The sequence below is a fragment of the Lithobates pipiens genome, unplaced genomic scaffold (assembly GCF_037356315.1).
Source record: "Lithobates pipiens isolate NorthernLeopardFrog02 unplaced genomic scaffold, aLitPip1_a1.2 Scaffold_8, whole genome shotgun sequence".
NCBI classification, from domain to species: domain Eukaryota; kingdom Metazoa; phylum Chordata; class Amphibia; order Anura; family Ranidae; genus Lithobates; species Lithobates pipiens.
Window position 1 is genome coordinate 156,021,522 of NW_027507903.1, and position 14,636 is coordinate 156,036,157.

Consider the following 14,636-nt stretch of genomic DNA (forward strand, 5'->3'; position numbering starts at 1 on the left):
TCATGGTTCCCTCAATGAACTGTAGCTCTGCAGTGCTGGCAGCACTCATGCAGCCCCAGACCATGACACTCCCACCACCATGCTTGACTGTAGGCAAGACACACTTAACTTTGTACTTTTCACCTGGTTGTCGCTTTACACAATCTGAACCAAATAAGTTTATTTTGGTCTCATCAGACCACAGAACATGGTTCCAGTAATCCATGTCCTTAGTCTGCTTGTTTTCAGCAAGTTGTTTGCGGGCTGTTGTGTATCATCTTTAGAAGAGGCTTCCTTCTGGGACAACAGCCATGTAGACCAATTTGATGCAGTGTATGGTTTGAGCACTGACAGGCTGACACCCCCCCCCCCCCCCCCCCACACACACACACACACACCTCTTCAACCTCTGCAGCAATGCTGGCGGCACTCTTACGTCTATTTTCCAAAGAAAAGCTCTGGATATGACGCTGAGCACATGCACCTTAACGTAATTTGGTTGAATATGGGGGAGGACTGTTCTAAGTGGAACCTGTCCTGTTAAACTGCTGTATGGTCTTGGCCACCATGCTGCAGCTCAGTTTCAGGGTCTAGGCAATCTTCTTATAGCCTAGGCCACTTTTATGTAGAGCAACAATTTTTTTTTTTCAGATCCTCAGAGGAGTTATTTGCCACTGGTGCCATGTTGAACTTCCAGTGACCAGTTTGAGAGAATGAGAGCGATGACAACAAATCAGATTTTCTATATATATATATATATATATATATATATATATATATATATATATATATATATATATATATATATATATATATATATATATATATATATATATATATATATATATATATACATATACACACACACACACACACACACACACACACACACACACACACGCGCGCACACACACACACACGCGCACACACACACGCGCGCGATTCCAAACATCTGCAGGCAGGGGGCACGATCATGTGCCACCAGTGGGCTGCTTCTGCTGTGATAATTCAAAGCGGGGACTAGAATTGATCTTTACGCCTACTGAAAGCAGCACACTGTGTATAAAAATTTTTTTAAAAAAAATAAGGGCTAGGCACACCATTAACCCTTTGATCACTCTAGATATTTAACCCCTTCCCAGTCATTAGTACAATTACAATGCATATTTTTTAGCACTGATCACTATTAGTGTCACTGGTTCCCGTGTGTCAAGTGTCAAGTGTCAGTGTTCGATTGTCCGCTGCAATATCGCAGTCCCGCTATAACCCACTGATCATCGCCACTACTAGTATAAATACATAGATCCCATAGTTTGTAGACGCTATAATGTTTGCGTAAACCAATCAATATACGCTTATTGGAATTTTTACCAAAAACACGTAGCAGAATATATATTGGCCTAAATTGATTTAGAAATTAGATTTTTTCCTAAAAATGTTATTGGGTATGTTTTATAGCAGAAAAGAAAAATAGTTTTTCAAAAACGGACGGTCTTTTTTTGTTTATAGTGCAAAAAAAATTTAATTAACGCAGTGGTGATCAAATAACACCAAAAGAAAGCTCCATTTGAAGGGAAAAAAATGACAAATTTTATTTGGGTACAGTGTCACATGACTGCGCAATTGTCAGTTAAAATAATGCAGCGCTGTATCACAAAATATGGCCTGGTCATAAAGGGGGTAAATGTTCCAGAAGTGGTTAAAGAACTCCAGGAATGTATGCACATTTAAAAAAATGTGCTGGTTCATAAGTAGTTATGTTTAACAAAGTGTAAGCCCTATAGGAATTTCTGATTTCCAATGTATACTTTTGCAAAGCACTCTCACAGTAGAAGCAACTCTGCCCACCTCTCCCCTCCGCTGTCCAGTCACAGAATACTTAGTATTTTGTGAATGGTATAATATAATACAAGGTGCATCGTGACTGGACAGGAAGAGAGGAGTGACAGAGTGGCTGCAAATCAACTCCACAGCTTCTGTGGAAAAGACCCAGAGGTTCATATAGTAATAGCAATACTCCCTTACATTTTATATAACAGATCAACACACTAGTACATATCTTGTTGAGTTGCACTGCGGTATATATAAGCCAGGAGTATTTTCTTTGGATGGAAATTCTGAAAACCTCTATGGAGGGAAATTCATCAAATTTCTTTTCTGGAAGCATACTGAACTTTTCTTTACTAAAAATGGGCCAAAACAAGCCCTTAAAATTACAATTTCTGGTGTGAACTGTACTTGCTACACTTTATACCATCAATTTAAGAGTTTCAAAAAAACAGGTGGCAATCCCGGCATTCCAGGAATGTAACTGTCACATTTGCTTGTGTCCTCAACCAAACTGTCAAACCATCACATGGTCAACGTCGTCTCCAGGAACATGCGTGGCAGCCGGTAGTCGGGCCAGCAAGCATCACTTGCGGCTGGGAGTGATGTACTTCCGGTCGGGACGTATATATGTATACACCGCTTGCTTCCCACTTCCAGCAGGCGCTAATCTGACACCAGGGGACAGACAGATGTTACAGAGCACGGCTCTAAACTTTGAGGTAACAATGTTATACTGCTCTACTTACATTCCTCCAGCTTTCTACATCTAGCCAGCCATCCGTCTGACCCCAGCCCGTTTCCTCTCTACTTTAGGTATCAGCACTTTTGAGCCTCCAGCCTGTTCCCCACAATGTTTGAACAGGCTATGCAACTTGACTACACACACTAGCTGTGTGTTAGTGACTACTCTCCTCTGGTATATCCACATAACTTTGCTTACCAGCAAACCATTACGCTATTATCTCTGCGGTTTATGACTATATGGTAAGCCTGGTGTGTGTGTGTGTGTTTTCTACCTTTATCTATATACGAGTATTATAACATCTATCTCTAGTACAATCAAATATTCTTCATGCAAATATTTTTGAGTGCATACATACTATAAATTACTACCGAGTCATCTGCTTTTTTAATCTATACATCTGTACTTTTTTCCTCTGTTTATAGAAACGTTTCCGGGACTAGTTTTTTTTTTTTTTTCCCCCAACAAGTCCGATGTCAGTTATGTTCACATAAAGTATCCTATCTGTAAGTATCATTTAAAGCGGGAGTCCACCGGGACTCCGCATTTTTTTTTTTTTGGTTTTTTTTTTTATAAAAGCCAGCAGCTACAAATACTGCAGCTGCTGACTTTTAAAATCGTGACACTTACCTGTCCAGCGCGCCCGCGATGTCGGCACCCGAAGCCGATCTCTAGATCGTCTCTCGGGTCCTGCCGCCGCCATCTTGGGTATGGGAATCAGGAAATGGAGCCTTTCGGCTTCATTTCCCGGTTTCCCTACTGCGCATGCGCGAGTCGCGCTGTGCAATAAGGATGGTCCCCGCTGCCTCTGGGATCTGTGTGTTTCCCAGCAGGCAGCGGGCGTAATCTACGCCCCTTTCCGCAGAGAGCTATCCCGGAAGTGGGTGCAGATACCTGTACTGTACAGGTATCTGCACCCCCCCTCCCCCCTGAAAGGTGCCAATTGTGGCGCCGGAGGGGGGGAGGGTTCCGATGAGCGGAAGGTCCACTTTAGGGTGGACCTCCGCTTTAAGCTCTACTCTGCTATAGAGGCTCAGTTTATATTTCCACTTACTATACATAGTCTATTATATGTGCTCAGTTAGTGCATATTAAGACATCTTACAAATAATCTCTATACACTGCCCCTACTATATGTATATTACAATTGTCTACATATGCGTTCCAACTGAGGGGCTTTGCTTTTTGCCTCCAGGCAGCCAGATTTTCTCCTGTGGCGGATGCTTGCGGCTAATTGATTCTATCAGAGCATTCTCTGTATTTATTGTTCATTACTAAGTTTTTCTTTCAAGCTAGGTTAATAAACTGTGTACTCATTTTATGCTTTCTATATACATTTAATAGATTTCTATGCTCCCGAAGAAGCATATCCCAACACTCAACATGCAGAGCGAATTAACAAATACTTTGTGCCTGGATTCATATTCTGACCCACGTCACTCTGTTTACATCACTAGTTGGATACTACTGCGGGAATTTCAACTAGTGCCCTTCTGATGTATAGTAATTCTTTATTTTGCCAAGTGGTGTCAGAGTCTGTATGTGGGTTATACTAGTTTCATACATTTTATATCTATATGTAATAATTTTCTACATAATAAAAAACATAATTATTTTTATATGGTCTACCTTTGTGCATTTAAAATCCACGTTCTTAGCCTTTGATTCCTATATATCCACTATCAGGACGTTGGCACATTGCTACCACGTTAAACTCTTAAATCTCTTTCAAGCCTCATTCCTGTGTTCTTCGTGAAGGGGGTGTGTCCCATCTCTACAATCACCACTCTGAAGAGTGCAACTTGAGCTCTCCGCCCCATTTTCTTACAGCTCAGACAAGCTTCATAACAATTCTGGACTTTGAACATATGTAGAGAAGAGAAGACTTTGCAAAGACAGGTACATTGTATGTAGGAGGATTGGTTTCACCTCTGTATCACCGGAGGCCAGTCATCTCACTGGGCATATGTAAGGGTTTACAACTACTTTAGGGATAACCTTTAATAGTATAAAATCAGTATTACACTGACATACATCCTATAAAATGGCAGGTATAACAAGCCTGGGAAAAGATAACATCTCTGATGCGAGTTGGTCAATAGTGGAGCGGTGTGCACCTCCGATAGTCCAAAGCAGAGGACCCTCCTGAAGCTGACACACAGTAGCACCTTTGCAGCTCAGCAGTAAATCTCTGAATTCACCTCTCAAAATTGGTGCTTGCTAAACAAGTTCTTTTGCTGGTTCCTCCCCACTTGTCATGCTTAGGGGTACTACAGGCATGTACCCCTCCATAAATCGCTTTGAAACATTTCCTCCAACTAGCTTTTGTATTTCTGATCCAGAAGGCAGGATATAGGGCAGGGTACTTGTGATGTCTGCAAGAAACTATGCTAAACTAGGACCCTGCCAGCCCCTCAGACCAGCCATAATCTGTCAGCATTGCAAAAAGGAGCACAGAGGCCCAGTTAGGGTGTATATAATGAAAATAGAAAGGCTCTATTAAAGCTGTATTGATGGTGGGGGTGGGAGGAGTAGGGAAGGAAAAATATAAGCAGATTAAACTTGGCTATAAATACACTGAAATCAAGTCAAATTAAAGTATTTTCAATAGTTGCATTTAAAAAAACATGTTTTTTAAAATACATAAACTGCATTAAGATAAAAAGCTGCTAGACGGTATAAAGTGATACTTCAAGAAAACACTTAACCATCGCCCAACCATCCAGATGGGAATTCTAGCACGCCCTTAATCAATGTGCTATTCATAAAAGGTCAGCACTTCTAAACCTGCTGACATTTTGCTTGAGATGTGTAAAACTTAAAAACTAGTGATAAACAAAAATTCACATAAAAATATACTCATAAAATCAGAGCTAAAAATGTACGTGTGCTTAACAAGGCTGGTCATGGACAGGCAGACATATTACAACCTCAATTCCAAAAAAGTCGAGACGCTGTGTAAAATCTACATAAAAATAGAGGGTAATGATTTTCAAATCAGACCTGGGTGTCCTCATCAACATATGAAAGCAAGAAGCCCAGCCGGTAAAAACCCCTAAAGTCGACCATACATGGATCAAAATTTGTCCAAGTCCTCTATTGATTGGTGGATGTTAATGGACATGTGACCACTGACCATCAGCATCCGATCCACCAAAAACAGATGGATGGGGGTTCCATTGTCCATCCGTCTGGGGATCGAATGACAGCCAGATGGAAAAAAAAGACAGGCATTCTGTTTACATCCGACTGCCCATGGTGGAAATTAGGCTGTGTCCTTGTTTTCTCTGCATCAGCGGAGCGGACACGGACCTGTCATCCACCTTCTCAGCAGGGATCAACCAAGAAGTCCCTTTGCTGAGCAGGCAAATCTGTTGGCCGAGTCCACCAGTGGAAAAGGGAAAAGGGAAAAGAACCCTGAGGCCCCTTTCACACAGACATTCCGAACAGGTCTGCCTGTCAGTTTTTCAGTATGTCAGCGGTGACATGTCTGCTGACATCCGTCAGTATCCCCTTTGATCCTGTCTGTGCAATCCAGATGGATGGAAACCCTATTTTACATCCAGAGAATAGGATGAAAAATGGACAGGCGGTCAGTTTTCATCCAATCTCCCTAGGAGGAAAGTGAGGCTCTGGTCAAGTCCGTCTCCGCACAGTGAACGGAGATGGACCTGTCATCCGCCTGCTCAGCGGGGATTAGCGGATCCCTGCTGAGTCCGTACATGGACAAACAAGTGTGAATGGACCCCAAGCCTCATGCCAATTGTTAGGTTAGTGGACTTGCTGGGTTTGAAACCATTTTGAAATACTAGCCTACCCTGGAGAAAATGCTGCTTCATGATCTCTTCAATCACATCATGAAAACCCAAGATGGTCAATTTATCACTGTGGAAGCAAAAGGTCAGCCAATTTTAACAGCCTAACCCCTTTGGCAGAGATTATAGGACCATTTACACAGTAAATGCAGCACCGAAGGGGGCCTGCAGTAGCATTTCTCCAAGACTGATTCAGCCCTTCTTTTAACCATGATCTACCCCCAGCAAGACTGATTAGCTTTATATACAATTTTAATGCATGTTCAATTCAAGGCTCATTTTATTTAGAAAATGAACCTCTCTAATTTGTGTTACTGTTTGCCTCTTTTGTACTGTACACTCCCTTTGTTCTCATCTATATAATCAATGAGATATTGGTTGCTGCACTTTATACCATTAGCACTAAAAGTAATTAAATAAACATTCCGCCTATTCCCAATATGGTTTTTAAAACACAGTAAATCACTTGGGTCATTTGCAAATTAAACGCGTATTTCTATTCACCGGTGATCTGCATTATCAAGCTGTTTTGAGGTCACGCAATATTAGGGAAAGACATAGCTTGTTACATCCTAATAAAATTACAAATAAGGGTTTCTTACCATTATCACCGTATTGTTTTCTCCCGTGTCTAACACGGCAGTACCAGGAACATAGCTGGACTTGCTCAACAGCCATGTCAAGGCTTGTGAGTCAATCAATAATTCATGCACTGCCTAGATGTGTATTTGATCGCCTGTGCTCCAAACACCTGTATGTTTTCATCAAACATTCTGACTTTGGTTCGATGGCTACCGACTATCTGAATCCCGCTTTACGGCTTGAAATCAGAAATGCACTGCAAGACCCTCTGGCACAGCCTATGTATATTTCATGCTCAGCAAACAAGAAATGAGACATGACTGGACGGATCTCGAAAGTTATTTTGATAAAAATTACAAGGATCGATTTCTAATTATAGTTCTCATTTATTTTTAGAACGTTGGCTCTATAGAAATTCATTTTCTAGAAAACCTTTAATACTGCAGAAAACTGTGCAGTCCCACAGGAACCGTTTCTGAGCACACTAGAACAAAACAAAAAAAATAATTAAAAAAAAAATGAACCACTTTAATATTACTGTTTACCATTGGTTAAAAATGAACAAGGACAACTCACATTCACACAACTACAACAGGATAAGTAGCTCAGCTGGACAAAAGACTATAAAAGGTATATTAACATTTATAATGGTTCCAAGTTCTTAGAGTGATAGCTTATTTTATTCCAACGCAAAATTAGCTGGCACTTCAGGAAAAATTCTCAATGTGGTTTATCGTAATAGAAGGCTAAGACAGTTTTTCTTAACTCCAGTCCTCAAGGCGCCCCAACAGGTCATGTTTTCAGGATTTCCCTCAGATTAGACAGCTGTGGTAATTACTAAGGCAGTGCAACTGATTAAATCCCCTATGCAAAATAATAGAAATCCTGAAAACCTGACCTGTTGGGGTGCCTTGAGGACTGGAGTTGAGAAACACTGGGCTAGAAAACCGCTTATCTTTCAGATGTTGAAGGTCTTACTTATAGCCATTTTTTTTTTATTTTATTTTTTTTTATTTCGTAAAATAGACAGTCTGTGTTTTGATAATATTTTTAGGTTGCCGGAAAAGCAGGATTATTTCCAGGCTCCCTACCTGTGCTACCCATGAAACAAATACCCAATCTTCACAAAGGAGCCGATTCACCAGTTGAGCCTCCAATCCTCATCTCCAGCAGAGTTCATGTGAACAGAACAAGCCAGGGCTTCTGGTCCCGTGACACACAAGTGCAGCTTTTTATTTTTCTTAACAAGGAAACGTACTTCAGTTAACTTGGCTTTAGGTTAAAATTCTATTATGGGTCTCCTTTAAGGCTAGGTGATCACCTGGGAATGTGCCTTTTGTGCATTTTTTTGGTGCGCATTTTGTGATGCCTTTTCATGCTTCATACATTTTTTTGTAATAGGAGGATATACAAAAAACCCATGTGCTTGCTCCTGTTGAAATCTATGGGCCAAAATTGCACCTTCCTGCATAAAGAAAGTGCCCGCACCGCTTCCAAAAACTCATTACAGGAAACTTAATAGATGTGAATGGACCCCTTAGAACGCAGTGATAAGTTGATCGCTGTGTGTTCCTGCACTTCAGCAAATGCACAAAAGACACACAGCTGTAAACTTAGCCCAGCGTTTCTCAACTCCAGTCCTCAAGGCTCCCCAATAGGTCATGTTTTTAGGATTTTTCTCAGATGAAAACGGCTGTGTTAATTACTAAGGCAGTGAAACTGATCATATCGCCTGTGCAAAATAATGGAAAGCTTGAAAACATGACCTGTTGGGGCACCTTGAGAACTGGAGTTGAGAAACCCTGAGCTAGCCTAAAGTTTAGTAAGCCAAGATTTAGTATTAGAAATGATAGATTACTTTTCAAACAGTTTACGGAATAAATTCGTGCAACTAGCCCATTCAGTAAAAGATTTTGTCATCCCTGGTTGGTTACATTATGGACTACCAGCTGTGAATAACCTATACATGGAGGTGAAACATTCACTTTAGCCAGTATTTAACAGCCAAGCATGATCTAAAAGCTCATCTGACTATGACTAGCATCTAGGAAAAAAAAAAAAGTTACTCATTGCTTTTTCCAACAATCACACAATATCAGCATTACAACCCAAGAACTTTTTTCCATGCTGCAGTCCAAGCACCAATGAATAAGAAAAAAATAAATAAAAATCAAGCAATTTGGGACAGATATTCAATTAATGGAGAAGGGCATCTTTGTTGTAAATAAATAGTTAAGGGGCCCATTTACACCACAGAGCTGCGTTAGGGCACCTTACAGCATTAATTCATTCCAAATTACACGCCATCATGCTCGAAGCCACTTGCCAACATTGCATGTTTACTACCCTGTAACCTGTGATTTGAGTATTATCTGTCTGTACCTCTAGTGACATCAACCATCATTAACATTAGAGGTCGACCGATATGGGTTTTTCTCTGGCCGATGCCGATATTTAGAAATCATGGCGGCCGATAGCCGATATATGATGCCGATTTTTTTGGGCCGATATGTTAGGCCGATTTTATTTCATTTATTTTTTTCCTTTTTTATTATTATTTTTTTTTTTTAATCCCCCTTGATCTAACACACCTTTCCCACTGGGCCGTTTTTCAGGCGCTTTTGGGCTAAAAATAGCGCCTGTAAAGTGGCTCCCCTGCAGTCTGTGTGAAAGACAGAGTGCTTTCACACTGAGGCGATGCGCTGGCAGGATCTTAAAAAAAAAAGTCCTGCAAGCAGCACGTTTGGAGTGGTGTATACCGCTCCTCCACCACTCCTGCCCATTGATATGAATGGGCACCACTGCCGAAGCGCATGCAATGCGATTTGGCAGGAGTGCTTCATGGGCGCATTTAACCTCTTCCTTGGCCGCTAGCTGGGTTATATGTGCCCCACTAGCAGCCAAATAGCACCGCTAAAATGATGGTAAAGAGCCGCTAAAACTTGCGTTTTACCATCAACGCCTGCCCGCTCCAGTGTGAAAGCAGTCTTCATAAGTGATACAGAAAATTTCTTACATTTAAACATTTATTAAACAAAACAAACCTCCAATCAGTTTACTTGTATGTATGATTTAGATTAAAAAAAAAAAAAAAAACAACTATATATTAAATAAAAACAGGTAGTCAAAACTTTTGGACGAAAAAAAAAAAATGGGCTAACGTTACTGTTTTTATTTTATTTTTATTTTTTAAATGGTGTATTTGAAAGACCTCTGTGCAAATGCCGTGTGACATAAAATATTGCAACAACCGCTATTTTATTCCCTAGGATCTCTGCTAAAAAAATATATATAATTTTTGGGGGGGTCGAAGTGATTTTCTGGCAGAAAATACAGGATTTTTACTTGTAAGCAACAAGTGTCAGAAAAGATTTAGTCTTTAAATGGTTAAACTGAGAACTTCTACACACAGAGATGACTTCATTCATTCAGAAGTGTAAACATTGTATCTTTCTGTTCTTTTCTTGGCAGAGCCCAGAGAGGAGGAAGACGTTTCTATGACAACTTACACTGACTTCTATTACAGAAGTCATTTCAAAGTCCTGCTGCAGTTCTATATCGGCTTTTTATCAGCACAATCGGCCGATGCCGATTATTTAAAAAACGGCAAATATCGGCCGATATATCGGCCGGCCGATATAACGGTCGACCTCTAATTAACATGTAGAAAATTGTTTTCAAAGTACATTATTTAGGCTTCATTCACATAGGCCTACTACAGCATTCACCCATGCTAGGGCAGTGCTTGGATGTTCCGTGCTTCCTCATGCCGGTAGACCCATTCAAGTCAATTAGGGTGGGCGGGTGCAGTTGCACAGCCTCAAATGCAGAGAGTGCCTTCAGGGCCATGCACAATTGAGAGTAGTTGGAGTAGTCCAAAACTGACATAGTAGCGGCTGCCTGGAATGCATGCAACACCTGTGCATCTTCGTGTGGGCAAACGCGGTTCTCACATAGGTCAGATGTACACTGTAGTACACGCGTGTAAACAAGGCCCTTAAAAAATAAGCTTTTTTTAACACACCATCAAGTAGTAATAAAGCTAGTCATATGGATTTTGGAGTTGCCGGATCTACCTTTTACTGAGGCCTTAAAGGAAACCTGTACCCAGGGAAATAGAAAATCACCATTACTTTCACCTACTTCTAAAAATGCAAGCGGACTGTTAATCTAAGGGTTTCAGTACTGTCAGACACCGAACAAGTAAATCTGGTTATAAACTAGTAGAATACTTTGAAATGTTTTGTTTTAGCAACATTTGATTTACAAATGGTTACTAGGGTCAAATTGACCTTAGTTTTAACCAACCCCACGGCCTACTTGCTGGACTTTAACCAAGTCCCCAAGAAACGCTACAAATTTTCTCTTACAATACACTTGTTAAACACTGGCTCAGGCATGTATCCTCGATCTTATGGAAATAGCCTGTGTCACCATCACATAGCCAATGGTTTGCTAAAAAGTGACAAACTGGATATGATAGAGCATACAGCCAAATCTGCATGAGAGAGGAAAAATTCAGCAATACCTGGATGCCATGGTATGCCTTCAGCTGTTCCCCTCAGTATATCTCATTGGTGGATCATCTCTTCAATGGTTCAGTGACCTAAGACTTTACCATCTGGGCACAAATCTGCCCTGCTCTTGAGACAAACCTGACTGATGACCATTCATAGTTTCACAGTGTACCTTTCTCCTCTCCATTAATGAAAATGGTGAACATTGTGCAATCTCAACCCTATGTCGGAGAATAGCTGTTTTTCGAGCACATACTAGTTATTATTCGTTGGGATTTATGTACGGTAGAGCTACATGATTTTGTATCAAATGGGAAATCGCAATTTTTTTGCTTAGAATAAAGATGATTCTCGATGTAATATCTTTGACAGTATACAAAAAAAAGTATTGTTTATTTTTTTTTAATTCATGAAAGTGTATTTTTTCCTACAAAAAGTTATATTTGTGGGTTCCAAGTAATTTTCTAGCAAAAAATAGATTTTAAACTTGTAAGTGTCAGGAACCATGAATCAGACAGACAGAAAAAGCAGAAGGAAAAAAAAGGCACCTTTTAATATAGTGGTAAGAATAGTGCAAATTGTAAAACATAGTGAAAACATAGCCAGGGTTCGGTTATCATAGCGGGTAGTCAGTTCAAGTCCGTAAATCAGGAAGCCAGAGATCAGCGTAAGTGGGGACAGCAAACAGGATCAGGAACCAGAAGGGATGTCAGCCAGGCAAGTCTAACAGAAACAGAGCAGAGAATCTTCAGATATGTTGACCAAGGCAAAAGCATGGGAAAAATGAACCAGGCAGCTTAAATAGCCAAAAGGGGTTGGCTGACAAGCAGGAAATGATCAGCAGGTGAGGCACTGTGGAAAGATGAGTGCTGGAAATTAACAGACAGATGAGCAGTGAGAAGGAAGGGCTGAGCCCAGCCCTGACAGTAAGAAACTAGTGTAAAAAAAATGAAAAAAATAAAAAAGGTTTAGTCTTTAAGTGGTTAAACAGACCTCATTTATAGACAGAAGTGCATTCGTTAATTTGATCTAAAAGAACAGAGGTGCATTGTTCTGCTTTATCGCCATTAAATATTAACCTGCTGAATTATTTTTATTTTTTTCCTTTTGACAGCTACCGCCTTAAAGCGGGAGTCCGCCGGGACTCCGCGTTTTTTTTTTTTTTTTTTTTTTTTTAAAGCCAGCAGCTACAAATACTGCAGCTGCTGACTTTTAAAATAGTGACACTTACCTGTCCAGCGCGCCCGCGATGTCGGCACCCGAAGCCGATCTGTAGATAGTTTCTCGGGTGCTGCCGCCGCCATCTTGGGTATGGGAATCAGGAAATGGAGCCTTTCGGCTTCATTTCCCGGTTCCCTACTGCGCATGCGCGAGCCGCGCTGCGCAATAAGGACGGTCCGCGCTGCCTCTGGGATCTGTGCGTTTTCCCAGCAGGCAGCGGGGCACTTGCGGAAAGGGGCGGGCACTTGCGGAAAGGGGCGTAATCTACGTCCCTTTCCGCAGAGAGCTATCCCGGAAGTGGGTGCAGTTACCTGGATCATCCAGGTAACTGCACCCCCCTCCCCCCTGAAAGGTGCCAATTGTGGCGCCGGAGGGAGGATTCCGATGAGCGGAAGGTCCATTTTAGGGTGGACCTCCGCTTTAAGTACAGGATGTAGTGCCATGGAAGACCACACAGATAATCAAAAATAACCAGGTTCTTAAAATCAACTCTGAAAGTATGCAGAAATGGAAAAAAGTAAACATCTGAAAATGTTAGCCAGCTTAAAATTACCAAAAGGAGCTAAAGTTCACACTCTGTGCAGCTTTGTAAAATGTTTACTTTTATTGTTTTACCTGTAGGCCAATTGGGTCCTCCCAAAAGACTGTTTAAAAATCTCCTAGTTAGAAGCTTATCCTGACTTGTTGCCAGGACGTGAAAACCACTGGATGTTAATTCCCAACATTTCAGGAGTGAAAACCTATAGTTGTCAAATTCTAGCAACACGGCAAGACATGGGGGTTGCTAAATAGTTTAATCAGGCTTCTAAGGGGACCCAAATGGCCTGCAAGTAATTTTCTAAGCAAACAAATACAGATTTTACCATGCATGTGAAAAACTACTACATTGCCCAGGATGTGAGTGGGCTAGACATTTATAAAATGTTATGAATGGCCAACCTGGAAAAATAAGATGGCCCTAACCATTTGAAGACTTTATGCTGCTGGACCTAAATGTAGCAATAAACAAAATTAGAGGTAGATTTATGCTAGGAGAGAAAGAACCCACATGCAATATTCTCCATGAGACGTTTGTGGGGTGCAAAATGGGATGTGGTGATTATAGCATATAAACCTAGGGTTGCCACATCAGGACTAGGGAAATATGTGCATAATTCTGGAGTCAGTCAGTCAAATCATGAATGACCTTAGGGAAAAAGTGTTTCCTCTAACAATACTAAAGGCCCAAAAATAGAACACATGGACTACCTGGCTCCTAATAGGTGTTCTGCATGATTTGGGTGTGCAGAATAGTTATCATAACCAAGAAAAATCTCCACACCCAATGCTGCTGTTGGCATCATACTATGCTCTTTTAACTTAGTTATGAATGGAGATAAGAGGTAAAAAGTATTGGGCAGAGGCTAAATGCAACAGGTCAGGGACCACCACATTAGGTTTGATATACTAAAACTGGTGAGTGCAAAATATGGTGCAGCCAGTCAATCAGTTTCCAATATTTTTTTTTTTTTGTCAACTCTTAATTGATCAAGCTGAAGTTAGAAGCGGATTAGCTACCATGTACATTTGCACCCTCCAGTTTTAGCAAAATCAACCTCACGATCATGACTGACCACAAAACTGCAAAAAGTTTTATTCTGCTTTTAGCACATTTCATGTTATACAATTTGCCCAGGTTGGACTTGATGAACTTTTTTCAACCTCACCTAGTCTAACATTCTCAGACCCATTTCTACAAGTTCAGTGTTCATAATAGGTTGGAGCATTTTCTGTGTAAATGGATGTCTGAACCAGTCTGATTAGTGAAAAAGTAAAACTACAAACCAAAAAAAATTATATATATATATATATATATATATATATATATATATATATATATATATATATATGTGTGTGTGTGTGTGTGTGTGTGTGTGTGTGTGTGTGTGTGTGTGTGTGTGTGTGTGTGTG

At 40.7% G+C, this 14,636-nt stretch overlaps 1 protein-coding gene across 3 annotated transcripts in view; it reads right to left on the reverse strand.

The window, feature by feature from the left end:
* Positions 1–14,636, reverse strand: part of USP6NL (USP6 N-terminal like) — a 243,202-nt gene that overhangs the window by 183,878 nt on the left and 44,688 nt on the right. The window lies entirely within an intron of this gene.